Source organism: Nomia melanderi, unplaced genomic scaffold (genome assembly GCF_051020985.1).
Source record: "Nomia melanderi isolate GNS246 unplaced genomic scaffold, iyNomMela1 scaffold0169, whole genome shotgun sequence".
Classification (NCBI taxonomy): domain Eukaryota; kingdom Metazoa; phylum Arthropoda; class Insecta; order Hymenoptera; family Halictidae; genus Nomia; species Nomia melanderi.
Window position 1 is genome coordinate 55,001 of NW_027475284.1, and position 7,500 is coordinate 62,500.

The window sequence follows — 7,500 nt, forward strand, 5'->3', positions numbered from 1 at the left end:
TGCACAGAGAGGTATCTCGATACCTGCTCTGCTGTATGACTAGACGGCTTACGCGCGGAGAGTTCATCTCCCGTCCGTCGGAAATTTCGAACGGCTTACGCGCGGAGAAATACACTTCTCCCGTCCGTCGAAATTTTTTTTTTTTACTTTGAACAAGGCGCATAGAGCCCGCCGAACCACGATTTCCGTGCGTCTTACATCTTTCGACGATGGGACGATCCACGCGAAGAGTTGTTTCGTGCTCGCGCGAGGTGCGATAGCGTCGATTCGCTTTTCTGTACGGGGAGAAATAGAACGATGAGTTGACTTATCGGGTCTTCGTTGGAATTACCGTCGCTGGCATTGTAAACTCCAGATGACCTTGTGATTCCTTCGTCGGGCACTGGTAAAGGGTGGCGATGATTCGTTCTATAATAGAAATACCCGTCGTAGCGATTCGGCCGAGACACCCGCCACGAAACACTCTCTCGTCGTGGAATCCCCGCGTCGGAGAGTAAAACGCGCGAAGGCTTACTATGAGAGAAGAAATAGTATATGCCGGTGGTTCGCGTGTGTAGGCTCTATACGAAATTGCGATTCAAGAGAGTAGGAAAAGACGCGATGAACCACGATTTCCGTGCGTCTTACGTCTCTCGACGATGGGACGATCCACGCGAAGAGTTGTTACGTGCTCGCGCGAGGTGCGATAGCGTCGATTCGCTTTTCTGTACGGGGAGAAATAGAACGATGAGCTGACTTATCGGGTCTTCGTTGGAATTACCGTCGCTGGCATTGTAAACTCCAGATGACCTTGTGATTCCTTCGTCGGGCACTGGTAAAGGGTGGCGATGATTCGTTCTATAATAGAAATACCCGTCGTAGCGTTTCGGCCTAGTCACCCGCCACGAAACACTCTCTCGTCGTGGAATCCCCGCGTCGGAGAGTAAAACGCCGAAGGCTTACTTATGAAACTTACGTCTCTCGACGATGGGACGATCCACGCGAAGAGTTGTTACGTGCACGCGTATGGTGCGATTGCGTCGATTCGCTTTTCTGTACGGGGAGCAATAGAACGTTGAGTTGACTTATCGGGTCTTCGTTGGAATTACCGTCGCTGGCATTGTAAACTCCAGATGACCTTGTGATTCCTTCGTCGGGCACTGGTAAAGGGTGGCGATGATGCGTTCTATAATAGAAATACCCGTCGTAGCGTTTCTTCCGAGTCAACCCGCTCACGAAACACTCTCTCGTCGTGGAATCCCCGCGTCGGAGAGTAAAACGCGAATTCATAGTATGGAAACTTACGTCTCTCGACGATGGGACGATCCACGCGAAGAGTTGTTACGTGCACGCGTATGGTGCGATTGCGTCGATTCGCTTTTCTGTACGGGGAGTAATAGAACGTTGAGTTGACTTATCGGGTCTTCGTTGGAATTACCGTCGCTGGCATTGTAAACTCCAGATGACCTTGTGATTCCTTCGTCGGGCACTGGTAAAGGGTGGCGATGATGCGTTCTATAATAGAAATACCCGTCGTAGCGTTTCTTCCGAGTCAACCCGCTCACGAAACTCTCTCTCGTCGTGGAATCCCCGCGTCGGAGAGTAAAACGCGAATTCATACTATGAAAACTTACGTCTCTCGACGATGGGACGATCCACGCGAAGAGTTGTTTACGTGCACGCGTATGGTGCGATTGCGTCGATTCGCTTTTCTGTACGGGGAGAAATAGAACGTTGAGTTGACTTATCGGGTCTTCGTTGGAATTACCGTCGCTGGCATTGTAAACTCCAGATGACCTTGTGATTCCTTCGTCGGGCACTGGTAAAGGGTGGCGATGATGCGTTCTATAATAGAAATACCCGTCGTAGCGTTTCTTCGGAGTCAACCCGCTCACGAAACTCTCTCTCGTCGTGGAATCCCCGCGTCGGAGAGTAAAACGCGAATTCATACTATGAAAACTTACGTCTCTCGACGATGGGACGATCCACGCGAAGAGTTGTTTACGTGTACGCGTATGGTGCGCGATTGCGTCGATTCGCTTTTCTGTACGGGGAGAAATAGAACGTTGAGTTGACTTATCGGTCTTCGTTGGAATTACCGTCGCTGGCATTGTAAACTCCAGATGACCTTGTGATTCCTTCGTCGGGCACTGGTAAAGTGTGGCGATGATGCGTTCTATAATAGAAATACCCGTCGTAGCGTTTCTTCCGAGTCAACCCCGCTCACGAAACTCTCTCTCTCGTCGTGGAATCCCCGCGTCGGAGAGTAAAACGCCGAAGGCTTACTATGAAACTTACGTCCTCTCGACGATGGGACGATCCACGCGAAGAGTTGTTACGTGCACGCGTATGGTGCGATTGCGTCGATTCGCTTTTCTGTACGGGGAGTAATAGAACGTTGAGTTGACTTATCGGGTCTTCGTTGGAATTACCGTCGCTGGCATTGTAAACTCCAGATGACCTTGTGATTCCTTCGTCGGGCACTGGTAAAGGGTGGCGATGATGCGTTCTATAATAGAAATACCCGTCGTAGCGTTTCTTCCGAGTCAACCCGCTCACGAAACTCTCTCTCGTCGTGGAATCCCCGCGTCGGAGAGTAAAACGCGAATTCATACTATGAAAACTTACGTCTCTCGACGATGGGACGATCCACGCGAAGAGTTGTTTACGTGCACGCGTATGGTGCGATTGCGTCGATTCGCTTTTCTGTACGGGGAGAAATAGAACGTTGAGTTGACTTATCGGGTCTTCGTTGGAATTACCGTCGCTGGCATTGTAAACTCCAGATGACCTTGTGATTCCTTCGTCGGGCACTGGTAAAGGGTGGCGATGATGCGTTCTATAATAGAAATACCCGTCGTAGCGTTTCTTCCGAGTCAACCCGCTCACGAAACTCTCTCTCGTCGTGGAATCCCCGCGTCGGAGAGTAAAACGCGAATTCATACTATGAAAACTTACGTCTCTCGACGATGGGACGATCCACGCGAAGAGTTGTTTACGTGCACGCGTATGGTGCGATTGCGTCGATTCGCTTTTCTGTACGGGGAGAAATAGAACGTTGAGTTGACTTATCGGTCTTCGTTGGAATTACCGTCGCTGGCATTGTAAACTCCAGATGACCTTGTGATTCCTTCGTCGGGCACTGGTAAAGGGTGGCGATGATGCGTTCTATAATAGAAATACCCGTCGTAGCGTTTCTTCCGAGTCAACCCGCTCACGAAACTCTCTCTCGTCGTGGAATCCCCGCGTCGGAGGGTAAAACGCGATATATAATAGTATATGCCAGTGGTTCGCGCGCGTCGTCTCTGAGATACGCGGTCGACAGAGTTCCGAAAACACGTGATGTGCCACGATTTCCGTGCGTCTTACATCTTTCGACGATGGACGATCCACGCGAAGAGAACGTTCGTGCTTGCGTGAGGTGCAACAGCGTCGATTCGCTTTTCTGTACGGGAGAAATAGAACGTTGAGTTGACTTATCGGGTCTTCGTTGGAATTACCGTCGCTGGCGATTGTAAACTCCAGATGACCTTGTGATTCCTTCGTCGGGCACTGGTAAAGGGTGGCGATGATTCGTTCTATAATAGTAATACCGTCGTAGCGTTTCGACCGATGTCACCCGCCACGAATGTCTCTCTCGACGTGGAAACCCCGCGCCGAAGAGTAAACGCGATGGCTTACCATACGAAAGAAAACGGTATTATACGCCTGTGGTATGTGCGTCTCGCTCTGTGATACGCGATCGGCAGAGTTACAAAAAAACGTTGATGGCCACGATTTCCGTGCGTCTTACATCTTTCGACGATGGGACGATCCACGCGAAGAGTAGTTACGTGCTCGCGCGAGGTGCGATAGCGTCGATTCGCTTTTCTGTACGGGGAGAAATAGAACGATGAGTTGACTTATCGGGTCTTCGTTGGAATTACCGTCGCTGGCATTGTAAACTCCAGATGACCTTGTGATTCCTTCGTCGGGCACTGGTAAAGGGTGGCGATGATTCGTTCTATAATAGAAATACCCGTCGTAGCGATTCGGCCGAGACACCCGCCACGAAACTCTCTCTCGTCGTGGAATCCCCATGTCGGAGAGTAAAACGCGAAGGCTAACTATATAAGAAACATATAGTATTATTTATGCCTGTGGTTCTCCCGTTTGTCCTACTCTCAGATACGCGACTCGGAGAGTTACGAATAATCGTGATGGACCACGATTTCTGTACGTCTTAACATCTTTCGACGATGGGACGATCCACGCGAAGAGATCATTCCTGCTTGCGTGAGGTGCGATAGCGCCGATTCGCTTTTCTGTACGGGGAGAAATAGAACGATGAGTTGACTTATCGGGTCTTCGTTGGAATTACCGTCGCTGGCATTGTAAACTCCAGATGACCTTGTGATTCCTTCGTCGGGCACTGGTAAAGGGTGGCGATGATTCGTTCTATAATAGAAATACCCGTCGTAGCGATTCGGCCGTGTCACCCGCCACGAAAATCTCTCTCGTCGTGGAATCCCCGCGTCGTAGAGTAAACGCGAAGGCTTGCTATAGAAGACTATAGTTTTATACGCCTGTGGTTCACCGGTTGCCTGCTCTCCGGGGTACGCGATCGCGCAGGAGTTACGGAAGAACTTGATGGGCCACGATCTCCAAGCGGCTATATCTTTCGACGATGGGACGATTCACGCGAAGAGAACGTTCGTGCATGCGTGAGGTGCGATAGCGTTGATTCGCTTGTCTGTACGGGGAGAAATAGAACGATGAGTTGACTTATCGGGTCTTCGTTGGAATTACCGTCGCTGGCATTGTAAACTCCAGATGACCTTGTGATTCTTCGTCGGGCACTGGTAAAGGGTGGCGATGATTCGTTCTATAATAGAAATACCCGTCGTAGCGTTTCGACCGATGTCACCCGCCACGAAATTCTCTCTCGTCGTGGAATCCCCGCGGTCGGAGAGTAACCGCCGAAGGCTTGCTATAGAAGACTATAGTTTATACGCCTGTGGTTCACCGGTTGCCGGCTCTCCGGGGCACGCGATCGCGCGAAGGTTACGGAGGGACGTGAAGCGCCCGAGCAATGAAACGTCCGCAGAGGAAACGAGCAAACCGCCGAACATTGTTTCGCGACGTTTCCATAATGTATTGTCGTTTCGCTCGCATCCCGCTTCTTTCCCCTAGTTCCTCGACGCGTAGTTTCGCAGCTTAGTGGACGAATCATTCTCGATTCGAGGAAAGATATGCAGTGGGGCGTGCAATGAGCCCGCCAGAGACCACGATCTCCAATGCGTCTTTACATCTTTCGACGATGGATGATCCACGCGAAGAGAACGTTCGTGCTTGCGCGAGGTGCGTTAGCGTCGATTCGCTTTTCTGTACGGGGAGAAATAGAACGATGAGTTGACTTATCGGGTCTTCGTTGGAATTACCGTCGCTGGCATTGTAAACTCCAGATGACCTTGTGATTCCTTCGTCGGGCACTGGTAAAGGGTGGCGATGATTCGTTCTATAATAGAAATACCCGTCGTAGCGATTTCGGCCGAGTCACCCGCCACGAAACTGTCTCTCTTTCGTCGTGGAAACCCCGCGTCGGAGAGTAAAACGCGCGAAGGCTGTGACTGTAACATAGATATATATACAGTATACAATGCCTGTGGTTTTTGCGCGTGTCGGCTCTTCGGTATACGCGATCGGCCAGAGTTACGGAGGGACGGTGAAGCGCACGAGAAATTGAAACGGCCGCACGATTGGAACCGAGCAACCGTCGAACATTGTTTCGCGACGTTTCCATAATGCGTTTTCGTTTCGCTCGCATACCGCTTCTTTTCCCCTAGTCTCTGAGACGCGTTTTCGAGCCGTTCTTCTACTATCGATTCTCGTAGAGAGAAGGGACCGGGTAGTCTGGAAGTGGAACCGCATCTTGCGTGTACCGTACACGGAATTGAGAGGACCGGCCGTGAAGCTCGTTTTAAAGCCGTGCGTCTGACACCCAACTCTTGCGCGCCAATTTCGCGGCAAGAGATAATATGGGGACGAATGACCGGCAAAGAGCCAGCTGTGAAGTCTGTTTTTTTAATCGAATCCGTGGACGTGTGTATGCCGTAGCGTCGCTCGTCGTGTTCGTTCATGGTCGTTCCGAGAGAAAGAACGAAAGCGGTAACGAAGGGACCGGCCGTGAAGCTCGTTTTAAAGCCGCGCGTCTGACACCCAACTCTTGCGCGCCAATTTCGCGGCAAGAGATAACATGGGACGAATGACCGGCAAAGAGCCAGCTGTGAAGTCTTTTTTCATTATTTGCTTTCAATCGATCGATCGGTACGATTCGTGCAACGTTTCGCGCGATGCGACGCGAAAACATGCGCGCAACAATAGATGCGTCTGATCGGAAGAACGCGAGGGTCGACTGCACGCGATGGATTCAGTATCGGGTAGGATACAAAATATATCCCCGTCGTTTCCACGCGTGCGAGTCTTCTGCGTCTTTCGCGGGTTTTTGAATGCACTATACGCCCGGAACGTCGAGAAATATATACATATTACTTGAACGTTTTTCGTCTCGAAAGGCTTCGGTGTCGTCTCCAAGGCGACGCCTGAATCTCCTTCGCGCGCTGGTCGGAGATTCAGGTATCAACTTTTATCTTCTCTTTGAAAGAAGAGAGATATTAGGTCGAACAAATGAGAATAAAATTATATATGTGAAATATAAAATTTATACGATTACCCTGAACGGTGGATCACTTGGCTCGTGGGTCGATGAAGAACGCAGCTAATTGCGCGTCAACGTGTGAACTGCAGGACACATGAACATCGACATTTCGAACGCACATTGCGGTCCACGGATACAATTCCTGGACCACGCCTGGCTGAGGGTCGTTTACGTACCATACACTGCTTGCGTAGCTCTGTCAAATCCCCGCCGTCGTTCACCTCTTCGGATCGAACGTTTTTTTACCGAAGGGCGCAAAGAACGTTTCTGAGTCGGGTTAAGAGAAGGATGCTACGTACGAGCGAACGATGGGTGTCTCGTCGGCGTTTGTCGCGGACACGCGAAAATTCTGTGAATTTCACGGACAGTGTACGTTCTAGTTGTTGCAAAACGATCGGAATCGTTTGTATGGACTCGCGTGAGTGTTCGCGGCGTCGTGCGTCGTTCAATTACGACCGCCCGCGGATACCGCTCCACTGCGATATGGATCTGAGCGACAACTTTTTCGGCTGTTCGTGAGATGAACGGTTTCGTGTGTTTAGAAAAATTTTTTTTCCCGCGCTCCCGACGTCACCTGAAATGATGCGTCAGAGGTGAAAGAAAATATTAAGAAGTCGAGAGAGAGAGAGACTACACACGTTTTATTCATATTTTGTATACCGTGCGTGAGACGGATGTGCACGACACGTCGTATGTCGGTATATTACCGACTGGCCCCAGGGAGATTGTTTTCTTCCTCTCTTACGAATGAGATGTACGTTTCGGAGGATCGTCGTTACCGAAACACACGGCAAAACGAGACTTCTCGCAGCAGAACCTTTATA

At 50.4% G+C, this 7,500-nt stretch overlaps 1 non-coding gene across 1 annotated transcript; it reads left to right on the top strand.

Annotated features, from left to right (window-relative positions):
* Positions 1 to 6,688: 6,688 nt before the first annotated feature.
* LOC143175729 (5.8S ribosomal RNA) lies at positions 6,689 to 6,843 on the top strand. The gene has a single exon (XR_013000415.1). It is a non-coding gene; the product is annotated as a 5.8S ribosomal RNA (ribosomal RNA).
* Positions 6,844 to 7,500: the final 657 nt, after the last annotated feature.